Genomic DNA, 23,504 nt, shown 5'->3' with positions numbered 1-23,504 from the left:
TTCTGATTCTTTACAGATCATGGCTGGATTAGATTATAGCACTAAGAATATTAGGTAGTGTAGGTATTTGAGTGTAGGAATGGCGATTGTGTGTGGTATATTGTTATAATAATGATTGTGGGAATGTCTATTCATGAGATGAGAGAAGCAGATATTACAGCTGTATCTGAAACTACTACATTAACAGCTTTAGAAAGGTTTAAATTAGATGAGCAATATTTTCATGATCATACTAACGCAAAAGGAGAGCTGACTTCTAACGTCTTTTATCGGTTGTTGAGTGAATATGTGGAGACGATGGATGCAAAGGATTGTCTTGTGTGCACGCAGATCCCTTCCTTTCCTCTGTGGAAGAGGGGGTCACTTATCATAGTCTACCTCTGACTTATGGTATAACTTGCAGTTTGCTACTAACCCGATTCTATAATCAGGAGTATATACAGTATTTTTATTCAAATTATGATGTTGTATTCTCCTTTGTTCCAATAATTAGATATTTAAGTAAGATAGCTAAGGATCATGATATAGTATTAGTTAGAGTATTCTGTGAGCCATCACTGACTTTTGGCACGGCTTATGTGCATCGTAATAACGTAACTTGCTTATTAACACCTATGGAGAAGAGCTTTATAGGGCATACTGACAATAGGAGAAAGGCACTAAAAGAGAAACTAGAAAAAGGATTAGAGAAAAGAACCTACAAGAATGATTACGCTTACACTGCTATTAAAACACAAGGGAGATTAGCTTTAGATGCATTACATGTTGGGAAGCTTTGTGTATATAGGCCAAAATCACACACTAACACTTGTTTGTGGGAACGAGTGAATGTAGGCATGTGTTTTTTGTTTCAGAGTAAATGGACATTTATGCTGAATGGTGCAGACCCTGTGATTCCTGGAATTTATTATATTTGTGGGCTTAATGCCTATTACCGTCTTCCTAGAGGATGGTATGGGACATGTTACTTGGAAATAGTTTTTCCTAAGATTTATCAAATAGATGATCTGAAAAAGATACCGAAAATGACTGAATTATGTCAACATCAGGACAATGCGCGCTCTACGGGTAACGTAATGCAAGAAGCCAATCCATATATAATGTAATAATTGATGCATTATGTGTTAATGCAGTATGCTAACCTTTTGCATTGCAGAGATTCATATTGAAACGTCATTAATGCTGTTTGCAATGTATTGCTCATTTTCAAGACCTTGCTGCAGGATTACAGGGTGTGGTTAAGGTGTGGTCCCTATTTTAAGCCTTTCTAGAAACCTTTCCTGTAGCCTGGCTGGGAGTGGCACGTGGGCGTGGCCTGGCTCTATTTAAGGGAGCCAGCCCAGCTCCACGTGCTCACTATCCAGAGGTCCCGGTGCAGAGCAGCAGCATTTTCCAGAGCTCCTGTTCCGGAGGCCTACCTAGGATTTCCAGGCCCTGTCTTCATCTTCCTTGGTGATCTTCAAGCAGGACGGTAAGGCGGAGGTCGGGTTAGGCTCCCGACTCCGTTTTCAGAAATACTTGAGTTTTGGGCCTTTTGGTTAAATCGCGTGTGCGATGGTTTTCTTGGCATTTAACTCTTGCAGTTCAGATTGGCCGTGTGCGCAATCGTATCTTGACATTTAAACCTTGATGGTTGAATTGGCAGCAGTGTGCACGATTTATTATTGGCATTTAACTCTTACAGTTCGGATCGGCAGTGTGCGCGATCGCATCTTGACATTTAAACCTTGATGGTTAAATCGGCAGCAGAGTGCACAATTCATTCATGGCCTGTAACTCTCACAGTTCGGATCGGCAGTGTGCGCGATCGTATCTTGACATTTAAACCTTGATGGTTGAATCGGCAGCAGAGTGCACAATTCATTCTTGGCATTTAACTCTTGTAATTCGGTTCGGCAGTGTGCGCGATCATATCCTGGCATTTAATCCTTGGTGGTTGAATCAGCAGCAATGTGCACAATTCATTCTTGGCATTTAACTCTTGTAGTTCGGATCGGCAGTATGCGCGATCATATCATGCCATTTAAACCTTGATGGTTGAATCGACAGCAGTGTGCGCGATTCATTCTTGACATTAAACTCTTGTAGTTCACATCGGCAGTGTGTGCGATCATGTTTTGACATTTGAATCTTGATGGTCGAATCAGCATTGGTGTGTGCAATTCATTCTTGGCAATTAAAACTTGCAACTCAGATCGGCAGAGTGCGCAATCGTATTTTGACATTTAAATTCTGATGGTTGAATCAATGGCAGAGTGCGTGAGTCATTCTTGGCATTTAACCCTTGTGTTTCAGGTCTGCAGATTGCGCAATCATTTCTAGACATTGACATTTTGATGGACAGTTTGATATTCAAAGTGTATAATAATTCCTAAGCAATTGAATCTTGAAAGTCTAGACCACCGGTACTCAAAGTACGGCCCGCGGGCCGCCAGCGGCCCCACGGACCTAACTTGGCGGCCCGCGACCGCGAGACGCACACCAAACGCAATAAACAATGGCCGCCGTATGTAAACATAGAGGAGGGCCGCGGGAGCATGCTCCCGCGGCCCTCCTCTATGTTTACATACGGCGGCCATTGTTTATTGCGTTGCCCTGACGATCTGTGGAAGCCAAAGCCCCATAAAAGTCAGCGCTTGCAGCTAACTTTTACGGGGCTTTGGTCGTCTGCCTGCTGTCACCGGCTCCACGTCTGCTGCCCGCCTGCTGTTCCAGATTTGTGGCATCTTTACAGTGCTTTGAGTCAGGTAAGGCTCTTTGGTTATTTATTTATTTGTTTTTAATGTAGTGTGTGTTACTGGGGTAGGCGTGTGAGCAGATTGCACTGTGTGTGTGCGCTGTGTGTGTGTTTTACTGGGGTGGGGTGAGAGCAGATGGCGCTGTGTGTGTGCGCGCTGTGTGTGTTACTGGGGTAGGGGTGAGAGCAGATGGCGCTGTGTGTGTGCGCGCTGTGTGTGTTACTGGGGTAGGCGTGAGAGCAGATGGCGCTGTGTGTGTGCGCGCTGTGTGTGTTACTGGGGTAGGGGTGAGAGCAGATGGCGCTCTGTGTGTGCGCGCTGTGTGTGTTACTGGGGTAGGGGCGAGAGCAGATGGCGCTGTATGTGTGCGCGCTGTGTGTGTTACTGGGGTAGGGGTGAGAGCAGATGGCGCTGTATGTGTGCGCGCTGTGTGTGTTACTGGGGTAGGGGCATTGTTTTGAAAAAGGGGGTGGGGTGGTTGTTCCCCCTCTAAGCCCCGCCCCCTCTAAGCCCCGCCCCCCGCTGTCACTTCAGTGCGGCCCTCGGCCGCAAACCATACTGCAATTTTGGCCCCCGAGAAAAAGTTTGTGAGTACCCATGGTCTAGACAGAGTGTGTCCTTGCAATATCATTCATGAGCTTATCACAGTTTATTCCTGAAAACCAATGTGTTCATTGATTACTGTTATAGTCTGTCCTGGCAGTATCATTCATGAGTCTAACACAGTTCATTCCTGAAAACTAATGTGTTTATTGATTACTGTTATTAAGAAGTTTCTATTTAAAGAAATAACTTGAGTCAGTTCAAGGTTCAGAGCATAAGATTGTATTCCACAAAACTCCCAGGAAAGCTTCCATAATCCTTATTTATTTTCCAGGTACTCAGAGCTAATAAGGTCATGATATAGGAAAGCTCTTGATCATTCATGTTATCAGTATATAGATATTATGAACAAAGCTTATCAAAGTCAATGTGAATAATCTGGCTATTGTGTTCTTAACTTTTACTTCCACAGGTCTCCTTCCCTGCTGTTCCCAACCTAAAACCCCATCCCCAACTTGGCCATTCTTTAACTCTGTGCTATAATGGCTAGTAGAGTTTGGAGCTGCAGAGAGGTGGACATATTGGGAACAGGCGCAAACCCCGAGGATCCAGACTCCCTGACAAATTACACCACATGAGACAAAAGAGAGAAACAGCCTCTGCAAACGTAGGGGATATTTTTGGAGCAATAATTCCTATTGTGGGAGTTATATTGAATGCAAATAAAATACGAAACTGTCTACATTTGTGGATAACATGCTAATTAACTTTATAGGAGCCACACTTTTCCTAAACACTGAACTAGCTGCAGATAGAGCTATGACGCTTCAGAATAGGCTTGCTTTAGACATAATATTAGCGAAGGACGGAGGAGTCTGTAAAATGATTAATGCAAGGCACTGTTGTTCGTACATTTCTGAGAACGAGAAAGAGATAAAAGATCTACTTACTAATTTAACTAATGCAAGTAAGGATTTGAAAGAATTGAAGGAACTAGGAGTTTGGGAAAAGGTTGGAAATGGATTTGTTACTGTAGGAAATAGGTTTAGCCAAATTTGGGGTGGGATATTGTGGAAAATTGTCCAAGGAATATTGATTGTGATTATTATCATATTTAGGCTTATGGGGAGCATGTAAATTATGGCAGAAAATTGAACTAAATAAGGCCAAAAATGACCACAGGAGGGAAGAACAAACCAGAAGAAGAATCTCCAGGGAAAATATGAGGAGGAGAAATCAAAATGTAGCTGAAAGCAATTTGTAAAATGATTGACAAGGGAAAGGAGTGATGACATATTTTGTCATCAGAGGTGGGACTGTTGGAGCAGATATGCTAATATGAGAAATTTCTAATGATTTGCGTATGAATACTAATGAGAAAACTCGATAAAGAAACTAATATTTGAAAATAACGTGTATGGGTAACATGTGCCCATGGGGAGTGGTCACCATGTGTATTGACAAGATGCTAAATAATGAGAATATATATTAAAAACGTATTAATACGCCATAATTCAATGTATAACCTATGTTTTATGTTAATTCATGTTCTTAACTTAGCCAAACTGGAAGCCTGGTTTTGCTGGGCCTTGCTTGCTTTAAAGTGGAGATGTGACAAAGCTGCCGAGGACTGGAACTGGAGAAAAGGACCTTGAAATGTACAGAGTTCAGAGAAAGCTCTGCTAGAAAATTCTGCAATTGTACCAGTGGACAGGAGATGATGAGGATAAATTGATACAGTTATGTGTAGTGTAAGCTAAACATACTTTCCCAGGACTTGAACAATGGAAGCACTGACTAAAAGACTGTGAGCAAAGATTTTGTTACCTGAAGAGCCGGATGATGTTCTCATCGACAGAAGTACCAATAGTACTAATGGAACTTGAATCCCGAATAGACGTGTACATGTGGTAAACAAAAACTATAGGTTAGAGTCATAACTTCTGATAAGGTTGACCAATTAGCAATTATTGGGATGGACTGAGAAACCCTAATAAAAAGTCATGACAAGGGAAGGAAATTTAGAGCGAAGAGGCGAAAGTTGATGACGTCAAGAGACGCTGTCTGAAGTGGTGATAATTGGGCTTAATCCCTGTGAGCCTGATACCTTGCTGATGACTGATGACCTGGAGACGAAGACTGACTCATTGCTGATCCATCTGGGATAGGTAGTTATAACAATGTGACTGACTAATGAGTGCTTTTTCTTCTAGGTACCAACTGCGCTGGTTTAATGTTTTTGTTCCTTTAGATAGATTTTCCAAATTAATGTTTTTGTCTAAATTGTTTTCGCATGAAGTCCCACATGCTGATGCTAATCTGGGTCAGGTAGGCTGACAAGGGTGACTTTGACGGTGACAATTGACCCACTAAAATTGCATTGCTGAATTACTCTATAAATGTTTTAAAGATTCCCCTGACATATGTTGTACTTTGATTGCTCGAGATTTTCTTTGGTGAACATTTGTTTTGTGATGATTAATAAAGCTTGATTAACAATAAGGTTGAATAAGGTTTTGATTAGAATTGTGACTAATAGGGAATAAAAATGATTAACCAGTTCTTGAGAGTTATGGTATTTCTTATTATAGGGTTTCCATAAATGTTCGATTATAGTGGTTATTAATGGTTAATTGGTCTACCAATTAACTAGGATACTCCATGTGATCCAAAAGGTTCATCGACCTATAAACGTCCCCTTGTAAGTTTACTTACTAAGGACCAGGCGCACTAGCAATAGTATGGATTTCAGAAGGGCAGGGTGATCCGTGTGGAGTCAGGAAGGTTGTTGAGTACTGTGTTGACTGCTTACTGGAGAGAAGGGCAAAGGCTTGCACTGCTGTTCTGAAGTCTGTTGCAGGTAGGACAGGTTTCACTTTTTTTCTGGAAAGAAAGCTGGTACCATGCTCTTTTTGGTTTGCTTGGTAAGGGGTTAGTTGAAGCGGAGATGTGTGATGATGGCGAACAAGCCCTGGCCTGCCTTGCGTGACTTCCTTCCCCAGCACATCAATTTACACATAAACACTCTTTGAAGTTTTTGCTGCTTTTGACCATGTGTGTGATTATCCTGGAAATACTTGCCCTATTTGGTCATGCACCATCCCCTTAAATCTGCTAAATCAAAGAATGCTGTAGCTAGTCACCTGGTATTGTTAGTTACTTGTAAGCAATGAGGGTATTGGATGAGAGGGGTGAAGCCCCATTCAAATAATAAACATAATACTTGTTAGGGTGAACCACAAAAGTCACTTAATAAATCTGTGCTTAACCCCAAAACAACAAAACTCCAATCAGTACAGCCAGATATATGTTTAAAAAAAAGTTTTAGGTGAAAACAGCACCACCAGGACAAAGCGACCCTTGCGTATATCTGGTTGTGCTGGACCGGGGGTAGTTGTAATTGTATTTATATATCGCTTACTACCCCTGACTGAGCATCAAAGCGCTTTTTGGCAAGTAGCACGCTACTCTGGAACCAAAAAGTATTTGTGGTGGATTAGTATAGGGGAGTATGAGTACAGTATTAGTATTAATAAAGGAAGATATGATTTAATTTGAATGGAGGATGTGAGTCTGTTAGGTGGATTGCATAGAATAATGGATGTAAAGAGGAGGGAAGAATCCAGAAGTGTTAATTGGGAGATCAAAGCAGCTAGATGAGGTTTGGGATGAGTAGTTAGAAAGATGGAGGAGGAAAGAGTATGTTGAAAGGGATTGGGGAACATAGAAATAAAATGGGTTTTGGGATGAGTTGAAGGAGAGATGAATGAGGACAATTTAGTAGGGTTGTTTGGGAGACCACAGTAGTAAACCGAGGTTTGGGGTGAGCCAGGAGAGATAGAGAAGGGAAGAGCCTAGGAAGGGTTATTTTGGAGATAATAGCAGTAGAATGGGTTTGGGATGAGTCAGAGAGTGAAGATAGAGGATAAACTGATAGAGGTATAGGGTGATGGTGAGACAGAGTAAAGCTGTTGAGAGAGTATTTTTTTTCCTCTTGTACAGTAGGACTAAAGTAATAAATATATAGATACATGATCACATAGTAAGGGAATATATGTGTAAGACATACAATATAGTTAGATTTAAGTCCTACCATATAAACACAGACAATTAACAGTTGCAGTATTTGAAGTCAATTTATTTGTGTACTTTTATAACATTATTTTATCTTTCCTCAACATTTCAGTAATTAAATGCTTGTAGATAGTTAAGATAATATTTAACTATTGTGACAGATAAAATAAAAACAATGGACCCTATTCACAAAGGTAAACTTAGAAAAAAAGTCTTACTATGAGTAAAGTTAGACTTTTGGTCTAAGTTTACCTTTGTGAATTGGGCCCAGAGCCTCTTAAGCATCTAATCAAACAACTTATATAGAAACTGTGCAATGACCTATGAATATGTTAAGCATAGAATACATTAAACCGTAAGTAAAATAAACACTTGTTAAAACAGGAGTATGTATATATTGTAAGATAAAATAATCATTATACCTATTTGTACAAAGAAATATACATATCTAGAGATATACATATAATGAAATTATAATTGTTTACATATACAGGGATATGCAGTCCACTGCTATTTGAGTATGGAGGTTATGTAGGAAACAGACAACTCTTAAGTAATCTTCTGAAGATGAGATAGCTATCCGTGGATCTTATATTTGGGGATAATACATTCCATAGTTTGACCGCTTGAACAGAGAAAAGGCACCACCTATTGTCTTTTTCTTGTATGGTGGTATTTTGAGTGGTGTGCCAATCTTGAGCAGAGGATTCTTTTTTTATGTATTTTGTGATTTTATTCCTGATGACAAGTGGTCCTGTTCATGTATTGATTTGTGGGTGATACAAAGCAACTTGAAGGTGGATCTTCTGGCAACCTGCAACCAATGTAGGGCCCTCAAGGCAGGGGAGATGTGGGCTTGTGGCTTTACATGCAGCATTAGTCTGGCAGCCAAGTTCTGGATGTGTTGTAGTTTTTTCATAGTAAATAGAGATGACCCATTGTAGAGGCCATTGGCGTGATCCAGTTTAGATAGTACAAGAGAGACTGTAGCCTGCACCTTGTGTGGAAATCTGAGGTGGGGGAAGATGCATTGCAGAGTGTCCACTTGAGTATTCATTGTTAACTTACAGTCCATGGTAATTCCAAGGTTTCTAACTTCCTTAGATACTTTAGGAGAAGATAGTCCCAGATCATCAGGCCAGGCGCAGAGTGGGTCATAATCTTTCCAATCGCCACATGTGAGTATTTCTGTTTTGAAAGCATTCAGTTTGAGATGGCTCCATGTCATCCACTAATCAATGGCTCTGAAGCAATTGAGGATTTGTGAGTTTCCAATGTCTTTGGGGCATTCCAGTTTAAGGAGTATTTGTGTGTCATCTGCATAGTTGTAGCATGTGAGTTGAAGTTCATTGATTATTGTCGGTAATCATGTAGATGTTGAAATGCATGGGTGAGATGACTGACCCTTGAGGGACCCATGCTTTTGTGAAGTAAGGTTTGGATGAGGAAGGGGAAGTATGGATGACATTTATTTTGTTTTGAAAGTAGGATGTGATCCAGTCGAGAGCAGTCTCCTCTATGCCAGATTTGTAGAGTCTTTGTGTCAGACTTGGCATCCTTGGCGTGGTCTCCCCTAACATTTTGCCTGTTTTCCAGGTTGTTGATGTATGCTGGACTCTGGTTTTACTGTTTGTGTTACTCTGGGCACTTTATCACTGCTATCCAGTCCTAAAGGGCAAATGCTCCAATGTAAAATGTATGTGTAATTGACTTTCTGTCTAATCCAGGTGATTGATTGACACCTGATCTGATTGATATAAGTCAATAAAGACGCTCAATGAAGGACCACGCACCAATAATGCACACAACTTAGCTTTAATAGAATCTTCAGTGAAATATATGCGTTTGGCACATCAACAAAGTAGAATTAAAAAAAAAAAGCAATAAAAGTTATCTATTTATGTGAGCAAAGAGTTCACCAATATGAACACTGCATTAGTTGACTGTCTACGAAATGCATATTTCAGCTACTGCATCATATTCACATTAAGGCGTTCAAGGAAAAAGCAAATATAAATGAGTAGAATACATCAGATTATAAACATAGCGCTAGTATATTAATCAATCAGAATAAAGCAGAGAAACAAAGGCCTTTCATCCATGGGTGGAACTTAACTTTATCCACAATGCTGGGAAGCCCTCTCCCGCTTGCTCGAACCTCTCTCCCCCTCAAGCATCACAGTCTAAGAACAGCACAGCCAGGGAGGCAGCGATGTGGGCGATGGCAGCTTGCACAACTCCATCTGCGAGCTTCAATCCCCTCACCTGCGCTTCGGTGCTTAAATAACCTGAAGCTTGGACTCTATCCCTTTCTAACATTTTCTAGCTATGTTATCAGCACACGTACCTTGGCTCTCCTGTTCTTCACTTGTCATTATTTTTCTGGCCTTTTCCTGGACTCCCTTTCTCAGGGTTAGAGCGTCCTTCGCGTCCCTCTCCCACACTTCCTGCTTCTTGTACATGCAGGCTGCGGATAATTCTATCTATGGAATGTTGGAAAACAAGCTTGACAGCGACATCATGGACTTTTCCACATATGGTTCAGGTTTCTGCAGGCATCACGCTCATCTACACTGCTCAGATGAGTTAACCCTTTGCGTCACAATGTTTCCGCACCTTTCCCTACACTGATCGCTCCACCCCTTAGATGGGCGCGATGCATGCAAAACAAAAAATCATTTATTTTGGCATTTCTCTAGCTAGGTTGCTATGAATACTCGTCAGCATTATTCTAAGCGCTTGCATTTTAGTATAGAGCTGTTTAGTGCATACATATAGTCTACATAATATAGTCATCAATATGACACAAACAATCAGTAACCAAATTAAAGGATGCAACATTACATTTAGCGTTTTTGTAGCTCCTGGTGCCCAGCCCAAGAAAATATCATACCAGTGGTGCTCAGTTACTTGCTGGATGGGTAAAGCAGTGTGCATAAGCTGTTTACCGTCTATGGTCATCTGTATGGCTGTGTCATTGGTGTATTTAGCTGCCATATCAAATTTTGCAAATGTGACTTGTGAGTAGTGCCTGATTGCCTCTAGTCTGGGTAGCTTAAACACAAGCGGGATGTTCCATTCTAACTGTGCTCGCATTTGCGTTTGTAATGTGGTTGTGGTGAACTTGGTCGGAATAGGATGTGAGTACTTATGTCAATAAGGCTGGTAATATTGCACATACACATTACTTGCTCTCCTGTGGTTTGTACAAATCCATTAATGAGTAAGGGATGATTAGTAACATAACATTTACTCTCCGTCCCTATCTGATATAAGTCTGTGCCATTAATAGGATAAGGTAACCATTCGCATTCTCCTGGTATTGGGTGAAGGCATGGATCTAGCACCCATCCAGTGTGGGTACATACCCACCCCTTAGACCAATCTGCACATCTGGAGGGATCTACAGTGTGGTTTGTCTGATCAATCCACTTTTTGTCAGTATGAGGTATCCACCATTCTTTACCTATAACTACGGGGAGCATTATAAAAGGGCACCATATTTCATGAGGAAGATCACTTCTTGCTATATCAAAATGAGCATAACACATTTCTTCTTCACAATGAAACTGTATGGGCTTTACCCATATCTCCTCGGGCAAATGCAATTGTTGTCTCCAATACTCGCCTTGGAGCTGTCCCCATTCCACTTTAAAATCTGCATATTGTTGATTAACAATACTTTGCCATAATATACATTGGATACCCTTGGACACTGCTTGGGTGTTTTGAAAGCTTTTTCCAAATTGCTCAGATGTGAAATTATGCCATTGCCAATCACGGTACAACCCTCGTAGGATTTTCCATACCTCTTGTGGGTGTGTGGGCCCCCATTCAGAAATTACTTTTATGGCCTCTCCTGTACTATATCCTGTAGATGGTAACTTATTCCTAATGGCTTCAATATCAAAAGAATTCAAGGCCCCTACCCCTGTTCCGGTGGCTCCGGCTATCAAGGATTCTAGATCTCTTCTAATACGTAGCTTTGTCAATGGCCATAACTGTAGTGTCCATGGTGCGCATAATGGATAATAATTTGAGACATTTCCTTTAGCAATATTTATCTGTAACACAATATGGTTAATTATGCTTGCATGCAAGGCTTGCTTACATCCTATCCTATACCGAACTATGGAAACGATGCCTAATTTGCTAACCATGCGTCATTCAGCACATAAAACATGAAGGCTGGTGGTTTGGAATATCGAGCTCCTTTGGTTCCATTGTTCATTGTAACAACCACCATATGTCCTGGTAAAATACTTTGTTTGTCAGAACAATTATAGGGTTTACATGGATATGCCAGTGCTGGCATAAACAGCACAATTGTATCACAATATTTGCATATCATGTTCAAGGTATAATTCAAAGCTTGTTCTATTGCTGGTGTTCCTTGCAATTCGTTTAGTCCATTAGCATGTTGGATTTGCTGTCTGGTTACCTTCCAGGTCACAGCTTTGGCAGCCATCGACTTGCCTCCAGGTACTTTTACGATGCAAAGTGAAATTTTCCCCTGGTCATCAGTAACGTTAGCGGCTTGAGGTGCACAAGTGACATGGAGATCCGTAACAACATTCTCTGCTATATTTGGTCAAACCCAAACACCTCTTCCAGTTGCAATTATGACCGCAAACAGGAACCACATCACTGACTCAGATGTCATCATTTACGACCGCGGGGTGAGTCTCACTGCAGGTACAAACACAGGTACATTAGAGTTCTTTAAAAGTACAACATATGTGCTCCCACCCCTTGACTCAATATCTCTCCTGCTTCTGGCTTTTTTCCCAGATGATGCACCCACACTTTTTTCCCTGTGCTTCCAAATCCTCCCCCACCTCTCTGGGTGCTATCTGGGGGGGCAGATCTCTCTTCCATATGGGGGGTGTACGCTTGTTCACAAATCAATTGTTCAAGTCTGTCATGTGTTTGATATGATACAGCAGCATTTCTTTGGTTCAACAACACTACTTTGAGTTCTCCTCAGTAATCTGGGTCAATAACTCCCCCAAGTACCAACACTACCTTGATGGCTAGGCTAGATCGAGGTGCAATCCTACCATATGTTCCTGGTGGTACTCTCACTCCTATTCCTAGGGGTATGGTTTTTACCTGTCCTACAGGTACTTCTCCATCTTCTGGAGCAAACAGATCCAGTCCTATACTGCCAGGAGTAGCCTGCAAAGGTAATCGAGCTTGAGGGTTCGTTTTCCAGACAATCATTGTATGTGTAGGTTCTTTTTCATGCCCTGTCATCTGAATGAAAGGAGTCTGCTGCCCAACTGGTCTGTTGTTCAATTGTCTAAATTACTACTCCACCCTTTTAGAGTCTGATGTGCTGATAACTTTTTTAGCTGTTCTTTCAACAATCCATTATATCTCTCTTAATCATGCCTGCAGCTTGTGGATAATAGCTAAGGTGTAATATCCACCGAATTTCCTGTTTCTGGGCCCAGTCCTGCACTGCTTTCCCTGGAAAGTATGTGCCTCTATCTGTTTGGATCTCATCAGGTACCCCATAATGTTTTATTAGGTAGTTTAGCCCTCGCAAGGTGGACTTCTGGTCTGCAGACTTACAAGGCATACCCAACATAAGGCCAGAGTAGATGTCCACCATGGTCAATACGTAGCTTTTTCCTCCTTCCTTTGGTAGTGGCCTGATATAGTCCAATTGGCCCACTGTGGCAGCTGCAGTTTCTCTTTTGATATGTCTGCTAGGCTTCTTTTGCAGGGGTATTTGTCTAATTTGGTTGCATGTGTGGCACTCCTTCACTGCTTGTTTCACTTGTTCTTTAGTAACTGGAATTTGTCGTTGATGTGCCCATGCATAAGTGCCATTTTCTCCTAGATGTCCGGATGTTGCATGGGCCCAGTTTGCTAAAGCAGTCTCAGCTTCCTAATTGATGACCACTGTTTGTGTTTTGGCCATCTGATCTGCAGTATTGTTGAATAGAGATGCAAGAGAGGTGTCCGATGGGCAGTGGGCATCCACATGTCCCACATAGATTTGACACCTTTGGCCTTTCTCCCACATCTCTTCCCATAGCTGCCCGCTTCCCATAGCTGCCCGCATCCCCAGATGGGGGTGCCTTTAATTTTCCATCCATCTTTGCGCCAAGTCGGGGCCCAGCTTACTAGTCCTTGGTAAGTGGCCCAACTGTCAGTGTACACAAATGTTTTCTCTCCGATGGGGGCCTGCTCGATTACTGCTGCTACCTCCTGCTGTTCTGCAAGCTGGCTTGATCCATTATCTCCTCCTCTCAACAACAGAGTTTCTGTAGCAGGCTGGAATGCAACTGTTTGCCATTGTCTTTTTCCTTGATGGTATCGGGCTGTGCCATCTGTGAACCATGCATTTTGTTGTTCCTCTTCAGTAAGTTGCTCAAAAGGTCGGGCTGTTTTAAACAGTGAAGGTTCCATTTCAGTAAGTTCTGGCGAGGGGGCCATTGCCTGCAAGTCCACTGCCCATAGCATATCTTCTTGTAACTTCAACACTCCTGCTGGCACCAGCTTTGCCCTCTGCTGCAGGTACCATTTCCACTTTACAATGGTAGACTCCTGTGCCCTGCCTACTTTAGCGCAAGCTCCTCCTTCTCTTATCCAGCCTAGTAAGGGGACCTGTGTTCTTAAGGTAACCGGCCAGTCACCAGTTATGCGTTCTGTTTCTACTAATGCCCAATATGTTCCTGTTAGTTCTTTATCTAACGGGGTGTAATTGCTCATGGATGGTGTTAATCTCTTTGACCAAAATCCTTGTGGCACCCTCTTTTTCCCTTGCCTCTGCCATAGACTCCACACCACTACATCATCCTGTACTATCATTTCCAGCTCAAACGGGTCTCCTTCTCTGATAGGACCTAACGCAAAATAGTTCTGTAATGCATCTTTTGCCCCCTTAAAGGCCGCTTGCTGTTCAGGTCCCCATTGAAAAGCATGCTTTTTTCGTCTGACTTGATATAATGGCCTCAGTATTAATCCTAAGGGAGGGATGTGTTGTCTCCAAAATCCCATCAAACCAATAAATCGTTGTGCTTCTGCCTTTGTTGTTGGGACCTTTAGCTGCTGTACCGTATCAATCACTTTCTGTGGTATTCTTTTTACTGGCCCTCACCAAATAGCACCCAGGAATTTGACCTCTTGTGCAGGGCCTTGGACCTTTTCCTGGGTTAATAGCCCATCCCCTCTGCTGTAAGTACTCAATTAACCTCTCCAGTGTGCCTGAGACCTGTTCTTTGGTTTCCTCAGTGATCATGATGTCATCAATGTAATGTGCAAGTCGGGTGTTCCCTGCCGAGAAGATGGCTAAATCTCTGGCTATTAGTCCATGGCACGAGGTGGGGCTATGTACATACCCCTGGGGCAGCTTTCTGAATGTGACCTGCCTGTTCTGCCAGCTTATTGCAAATTGGTCTTGACTTGCCTCATCAATGTCAATCAAGAAAAAGGCATTTGCAAAATCAATTACAGCATGCCATTCCCCCCCATCTTTGCTCAACTGTTCAACTAGCGTGATGATGTCTGGGACTGTGGCTGCCAAGGGCGGTGACACTTTATTCAGTTTTCGATAATCAACAGTCATTCAATATGTATCATCTGTTTTTTTTATGGGCCATATAGGGGAGTTAAATGGGCTCACGGCCGGCCTAAGCACAGCTGCATCTAATAGCCCTTGAATGGTTTCTGAAATCTCTTTGTGACCTCTAGGTATGCGGTACTGTTTGATACGCACTGGCTCCTTTGGAGGAGGCACATGTATTGGGCTCTGCTTTGCATGCCCAATCAGAATTGTCATAGATTTCTTTACATGTACGCTCCTCACACCAAAAGTGAATGTTCCCCATTGCGTTTCAATAGTTTTCCCTAGTAACAAATCCATACCAATAATGTATTCTGGTACTTCAGCCATTAATACTTCTGGCATGAACGGGGGTCCTTTACCAACTGACAAGTTAAGTTTAACGGGATTAGCCTCTGTCTCAGCACCCCCATAACCATTAATGATCACACTTTTCCCTGGCAGCCTCTTAGGGTTCCCATTTATCAGTTACTTCTGCACCTGTATCAAGCAGTGCCATAACATGTTGTGTTCCTTTTTGCCAATAATTAATAAGAGGTACATATGGCCGCCTGTCCCCGGGGCTTACCTCTTGCACTGCTCTGATTCCCGGGGTTTGGCCTGACCTTCATAATGAGGGGTATGGGACTTCCCAGCCATCGCTGGACAAGTCGGGATATAGAGTTGTGACAGGCACCTTCCTATTTTTCCCTGACTCTGCTTTTTCCCTCTCAGCCTCTTCCATTGGTGGTGCTGAAGGCTGCTTTTCATCTAATGCCTCCTTTTCTTTCTGTCTACACTGCAATGCTTTCCATCTATTAAGCCGATATGGGGTAGTCTTCCCATCTATTTTCTCTTTCTTCACTCCAGCATTCAATAAATCTATCCACATCTGTTGTCTGGTCACTTTTATTATAGACTCTCCTCCCTTATATTTATTGTCTTGCCCCACAGCTCTTGCTGATTTTTGCCTGTCAAGCCCTTCAAATTGTGCCATTAATAATACCACGTCCCCCACTAGTCTTCCCTGAGCGGGTCCTAGAAGAGCTAACAGGGCACCTTTCATATGTGAGGGGCATTCCTAATCAGTCGTGCTCTGATCCTTGCTGTCACAGGTTCGACATCAGGCCCTGCAAATTGTTGGAAATACACTGCGTTCTGCATCCCCATTTCTTGTAGTTGTTCATTTGCCTCTGAAATTGTGTGCCAAGGGCCCCAACTCTCTTCCACATCTAAAGCAGTTGGATACAATTGCTTTACTCCTTCCATCAACCAACCCATCAGTGAAAAAGCTTGTTGCCCCTGGGAACTTCGTAACCATTGCCCTAACATGGCATGTGTAGTTACTGACCCCATTTTCAAAAGTTCAGTTGGAGATAAAAATGTACCATCTGCTCCAGTGTCCCACAGTTTCACTAACCATTTAAACAAAGGCTCCGCAGGCATTTGTCTAAACATACAGGTTATTTCCAACAGCACACTTTGTGTATAATCTCTTACTAAACAAGAATTCTGTATTTGCCCACCATTTACTCCCTTTGATTTGTTTTGCACAAGTGGACGAGCCTCCACCACACTTTCCTTTTCACCTTCAACTTCACCTAGTTCTGCTACACGTACTTCCACCTCATCCTCCCAATTCCAATCATCATCGATATCCGAGACTTTCCCATCCCAAGTGTAGGGATCCCAGTTTTCTTTACGTACCAATGCCCTCAATTGCACAGCCAAGGGTATTTTAGGCTTCTGCCTGCTCTTCTGTTTTGCTACTCGTACTGCTAATGCAGTGCACCTTTCCTCCATTTGATCACCCCAAGTCACTGCACTTTCTATAGTCTCTTTCATGAGTAACTGCCTTTCCTGCAAGGCTGCAACCTCATCCTGCAGTTTCCTTATTTCTGCATCCTGGGTTAACGTTTTCCTGTACACCGTATGGAGCGTAGACAGGAAAAGCCATCCCACTTGCCCTGCTGCTTTCAGCTCCAGCTTTGCCCCTCTTAGTTTCACACTCTCAACCGCATCTTCCACTAAAAGAGGAGTCACTTTCTCATGTAGTGCTTCCCATAAAACCGGCGCTGCCCACTGATTCAGGAGTCCTGCTACGCCAGAGAATGGGTCAGATCCTAACCACCCGGGAATGTACCTGGCTTCTGCCCCGTGCTGCCTTCCGCTCTCTGCCCCACTCTTCTTACATCCCCAAAAAGGCATTATTGACTTTTACCCCACATCTGGACTAATTAACCCTTCACATCACAATGTCTTCCGTACCTTTCCCTACACTGATCACTTTCCATGATTGGCATATTTGATTTACTACTAAGTCCCTAGTACAGTGCACTAGTACTGCCCAAGGCCTGTAAATCAAATGCTACTAGTGGGTCTGCAGCACTGGTTGTGCCACCCACATAAGTAGCTCTGTAAACATGGTTCAGACCTGCCACTGCAGTGTCTGTGTGTGCAGTTTCAAAACTTCCAATTCGACTTGCCAAGTGTACCCACTTGCCAGGCCTAAACCTTCCCTTTTTATACATGTAAGGCACCCCTAAGCTAGACCCTAGGTAGCCCCACGGGCAGTGTATGTTAAAGGTGGGGCATGTACTTATGTGCTTTACATGTCTTGACAGTGAAATACTGCCAAATTTGTTTTTCACTTTTGCAAGGCCTAACTCTCTCATAGATTAACATGGGGGCTGCCTTTAAAATTATTAAAGCGCAGATTCCCTTTGGGAGCAGATAGACTTATGGAGTTTGGGGCACCCAAACCCACAATGTAGGAATACATCTTTTAGTAAAGTTTGTTGTTAGATTGTGTGTTTGAAAATGCTACTTTTAGAAAGTAGGCATTTTCTTGCTTAAACCATTCTGTGACTCTGCCTGTTTGTGGATTCCCTGTTTGGGTCAGTTTGACAGTTGGGCTGTTTGCAGCTTTCTCTAGTCAGTTACACAAAGGGTGATGGGGTGGAGCCATCTGTGTTAAAAGGGAGGGGAGGAGTGGCCACTTATACCTGAAAGTTCTGTGACTGCCCTCACACAATGCAGTCTCCAACCCACTGGTGTGTGTGTGGGGCCTGGCAAGGCAGGATCTTGCAAACAACATAGACTTCTCTTTGAAGTAGGCCTACTTCAAAGGCAGAAAGGAGTATAAGTTGACAACCCAAACCCCCTGAAAATTAGATCACTTCTGGATTCAAGAGAGTACCTCTGCCAAGTAGAAGAGCTGAGGAGAAGTGCTGCCCTGCCTGTGACTGTGCTTTGTTGGGCTATCCTGCAGTTGCTGCTTCTGCCCATGAAAGGGGACAAGGACTGGACTTTGTTGTGCATTGCTGTTTGAGAAGAATCTCCTAGGGCTTGAACTGAGCTTGCTTCCTGTTGTTGAAGTCTCAGGGCCATCAAAGACTTCCCCTGCCAGCACCTGGACTCTCTGCTGAGACTCCTGCCCTGCCAAGTGCTGCCCTATCCAGTTCCTGGGCCCTTCAAAGGAGAAGTTGGTAGACAAAGACTGAAAATCCATGCACAGTCCGCCGTGCTGATAAACGACGGGCTGCCGGCTTCGCAGCTGAAATGAACACTCCATCTGGAAGATTGATGCAACGCGGCTGGAGAAGCGATGCGCAACACCTGCTAACAGAGGCTGATAACGACGGAAACCCCACGCAGCGCGGTTTCATCATACCGTGTAACCGGATTTTCAACGCAACATTGCTGGGCTCGGTAAAACAACACAAAGCCAGCCTGGACCCGAGGTGCCCATCCAGATAGACACATCGCTCTCTTGCGGGAGAGAAGAAACGACGCACGCTGATCCGACCGGAGAAGGAACAATGCACGGTCTTGTTTGCGAGTGAGAAATCGACACATCACTGGCCTTCTCCGACGCACACTCGTCCGTGTGGTGTTATTTTGACAAAAGCCCAGGTACTTTTGTGCGCTAACAGCGTTCTCACTCTTTTCTAAGGATTGAGGCCCTCATTATGACATTGGCGGTAAATCCCACTTACCGCCACGCTGACAGCTGCCAACTTACCGCCGCCGCAGCGGATATCCGTTCACCATATTATGACACACACTCACCAATCCGACAGAATTCACACACAAATCCACCAGACCAAAGGTCAGTGATAAAGTGGCAGTCCCAAAACCCACACCGTTACGCCAACAGAACAACGCCCATCACATTATGACCCAAGAATCACCACAGTGGACATTCAACTGCAGTAAACCATTGGCAGTACATACCGCCGCGCTCACAATGTTCACCCACATACAAACCAACACCACATTGGACAACACACACCTGACACCGATACACACACCACACCCACACAGCCACACCACTATAAAACACACACCCACATTACCTACAACCCTTTAGAAATACAAAGCATTGCCACCAGGAAGACACCAAGACCACTGACACAACTAGAGCCACACACTACTCACACCTATACACCACTCATGCACTCCACATCACACACCCCAACACATTACCCAACACAACCTCGATAACACACCTCACATTACACCCATGGCACCACAAAGACACCCCCGTTTCACAGAGGAGGAGCGAAGGGTCATGGTGGAGGAAATTGTCAGGGTAGAGCCACAGCTGTTTGGAGCACAGGTGCAGCAGATATCTATAGATAGGAAGATGGAGCTATGGCAGAGAATCGTGGACAGGGTCAATGCCGTAGGACAGCACCCCAGAACAAGGGATGGCATCAGGAAGAGCTGGAATGACCTACAGGGGAAGGTACGTTCCATTGCAGCAAGACACCAGCTTGCTATCCAGAGGACTGGCAGTGGACCCCCACCTCCCCCAAAACTCACAGCATGGGAGGAGCAAGTCTTGGCAATACTGCATCCTGAGAGCCTGGACGGAGTCAGAGGAGGACTGGACTCTGGTAAGTCAACTCTCTACTATTATCACCCCCGTACCTGCATGCAATCACATACCCTCATCCTCCCTCCCATCACTCCACTACACCCCACACACTCCACCATCACATCACACTCATCCCAATGCCAAGCCCTGCATGCTGTACCAATGCATGGACACCCCTCACAGCCCTGCATAGACACTCATCACTAAAGCATGCACACCATAGAGAACTAACAATCCCACCATACACTAACATATACAAGTAAAAGCTAGCAGGGCAAATCCAACCATAGAGGGGAAGCCACGGATGTACAATATGTCAGGCACATAAACCATAACACATAATTCACATCCCCACAGGTACCCCAGCCAATGTCAGCGAAAAGGAGGTGCCAGCAACATCCAGTCCCTCAACAGAAGAGGCCCACAGTGATGACAGTAACTCTGGTCTTCAGGATCTGGATGACCTACCTGGCCCATGAAGGACCACTGGACAGCGGGTTACCCAAGCCCTGTCACACTCCACAGAGCCTCCCCAATCAGGATTCAACACCACAGCACCCGCCCAGCGTACCCACACCTCTGTCTCCAGGACACGTCAATCAGCAGTGTGTCCACCTCTACAGGGAACCCAGGCCACACCTCACACCCAAGACAATCAGGGACCTGGGGTCAGTGGGCACATGGTTCAGGGGACAGAGGCTCAGGCCAACAGGGAAACTGGGAGGAGTGCTGTGCACCAGGGGGAGGACAGGCCCAGGGAACTGACTCTCCAGGAGGCACTCTCCGAGATCCTGGGAGCCGACCAACCCTCCCAGGACATGATGGGACAGATCCCGGACAACATGCAGGAGAATAGGCGGCTGCAGGAGGGACAGTACCAGGGGATCAGGCAGGACTTGCAGGCCATTAGCAACACCCTGATCTCCATAACAGGGGTGCCGGCAGCCATGGCCACCATTATGAGGGAGGCAGTCTCACACCAGCGGGCCCCTGCCACTATCCAGACATCTGAACAGCCTTCCGCTTCCACTGCCACTAGTGGCCAGGAGGCCCCACCACAGGACTCACAGGCCACCAGCACCCCCCCTGCAGAAGGTGAACCACCCCTCAAATGTTCCCTGCAATCCAGATAGAAGCCAGAGACATTTGCCAAGACCCCCACCAGGAAATGAGACTCTCCTGATTGTCCCCCTTGTGTCCCACTCAGTCACCATGTCCACCTTGAACTGCCATTGCTTCCCTTCCTATGTCCTCTTGGACAATGCACCTGTGCTACAAACAGACTGGAACAATACCCTGGACCTTCCTCCATCATCACCCCATCCCATTGCACTTTCCCCCTATATGTTAGCACTTCAATAAACACCCTTTGACAAAAATCTATTTGGAGTATGTCATGTATTTCAAATATGTATTATTTGAAACAGGTACATACATTGCAAATTAACTGTACATAGCATGAGCATATATTAATGACCTGTAGCTGGCTGTTGTGAACACACCAGGAATATATGTCAAGTCACCAACATCTGCAAAATGAATTGCCAGAGGGAACTGTAAGTGGGCATAGAAGTGGGAAATATCAGCATGCCATTGCCACACAGATTACAACCAAAGTCACTGAAATTTAAAGTTACACTGTCCTCCCTGTGTGTTATTGGAAGTATTGCCATATAACTGATGTTCTGTTGTCCTCATCCTCATCCTCATCCTGTGCCTCCTCATCCGCACTGTCTACAGAGTCTACTGCTGCCACACGGGCATCTCCAGTCTCCTCCTCCTGCAGAAAAGGGACATGGCATCTGAAGGCCAGGTTGTGCAACATGCAGAATGCCACTACTATCTGGCAGACCTTCTTGGGTGAGTAGCACAGGGATCCACCTGTTAGATGGAAGCACTGGAACCTGGCCTTCAGGAGGCCAAAGGTCCTTTCAATAATCCTTCTTGTTCGCCCATGTGCCTCATTATAATGTTCTTCAGCCCTTGTCCTGGCATTCCTCACAGGGGTCAGCAGCCATGATAGGTTTGGGTAACCAGAGTCACCTGCAAATATTGAGAGACAACATTTAGCCACACACTATCCTATATGGCCCACACCATACCCATACACCAACATCTACTGGGTGGGAACCAGGGCTCACCTATTAGACACACCCTGTGCCTCTGTAGTTGGCCCATCACATTTGGAATGCAGCTATTCCTCAGGAGAAAGGCATCATGCACCGACCCAGGATAATTAGCATTGACGTGTGTCACTCTCGTTTTCCTCCCCCTCTCCCTTGTGTGTTAGGCGGCTGTAGTCACTGTTGTCGTCTTTGCTGGCATTGGTGCTCGTGGTTGAGCAGAACGTAGAATATCATCGGAAATACATGCAGTTAGTTGTTCCCAGTGTCTCCAATGGTGCGTCCTTTCACTTCTGAGCTCTGTTCCCGCCAGGCTTTTGATGTTGTTGGTACCGCACCGGAAAAGGTGGCGGATTTCAGCGTTTTAATATGGTGGGCGGAACTCTCTCATCCGCCTGGCTGTAGGCAGCTCCCACCGTGGTGCCGGTTGTTTCCACTCTGGCGGTCGGTGTGGTACATTGGCTATATTTCGAGATCTTTCTGCCATGGTCATAATTTGGCGGTAATTACCACCGCCCTGTTGGCGGTATTACTGCCACTTTATCACTGACCGCCAGGATCGTAATGAGGGCCTAAGAGTCTTATTCTTTGAAAATTCATAACGTGACTAGTGTATGTTGGATTTTTGTTGTTTTGGTCTTGTTTTGTTTAGATAAATATTATCTATTTCTCTAATCCTGTGTTGTGTCATTTTGTAGTGTTTTCACTGAGTTACTGTGTGTGTGTGTTGGTACAAATACTTTGCACATTGCCTCTGAAGTTAAGCCTGCCTGCTCGTGCCAAGCTATCAATGGGATGAGCGGGGGTTAACCAGGGGTGATTCTCCTTTACCCTGATTAGAGTGAGGGTCCTTGCTTGAACAGGGGATGACATGACTGCCAACCAAAGACCCCATTTTTAACACTTTGTATTAGGGTGTCATGGTCAACTGTGTTAAAGGCAGCTGGGAGGTCCAGGAAAAGTAGTGCAGCAACTCTATTGCAGTCTATTGTGTTTTTAAAATCATCCCAAATGGCGATGAGGACACATTCAGTGCCTCCTCCTGGGCGGAATCCAGTTTGGTAGTCTGAAAGTATGGTGTTATCTTCCATGAACTGTGACATCTGGGCAAAAGCTGCTTTTTATCAGTTTGCAAAGGAAAGGTCCATTTGTAATCAATCTGTAGTTGTTGGGATCATGTGGGTCCAGGTTTGTTTTCTTTAAAAATGAGCATTTGTATACCTGTTTAAGGTCTTCAGGAAAGATTCCTGCAGTTAAAGAATTGTTGATGATTTTTCTTACTAGTTTGGCAGCAGAGATAGATAAAAGAATGTTCTTGAAGATATGTGGTGGATAACGATGAGAAGGGCAGCCAGAAGCCTTATTGCTCTGACCAGATCCATAAATCCACTTTGTGAAACTTGTTTGAAGGAGTGCAGAGGCTGGGTTGGATTAATCTTGGAGGGGATTTTTGAAAACAGGTTGATGCAGGTGGTTTTCCTTTCTTTGAAACAGGAGTCCTATGTATCTCCCTTGGTTGTGTAATGATTTGCCAGTTTGTTTGTGACTTCTTGAGTGATGGGAGGAGTTACTTATATGCATTTAGGTTT

The sequence above is a fragment of the Pleurodeles waltl genome, chromosome 6 (assembly GCF_031143425.1).
Source record: "Pleurodeles waltl isolate 20211129_DDA chromosome 6, aPleWal1.hap1.20221129, whole genome shotgun sequence".
Taxonomy (NCBI): domain Eukaryota; kingdom Metazoa; phylum Chordata; class Amphibia; order Caudata; family Salamandridae; genus Pleurodeles; species Pleurodeles waltl.
Note: the sequence above shows the minus strand (reverse complement) of the source record.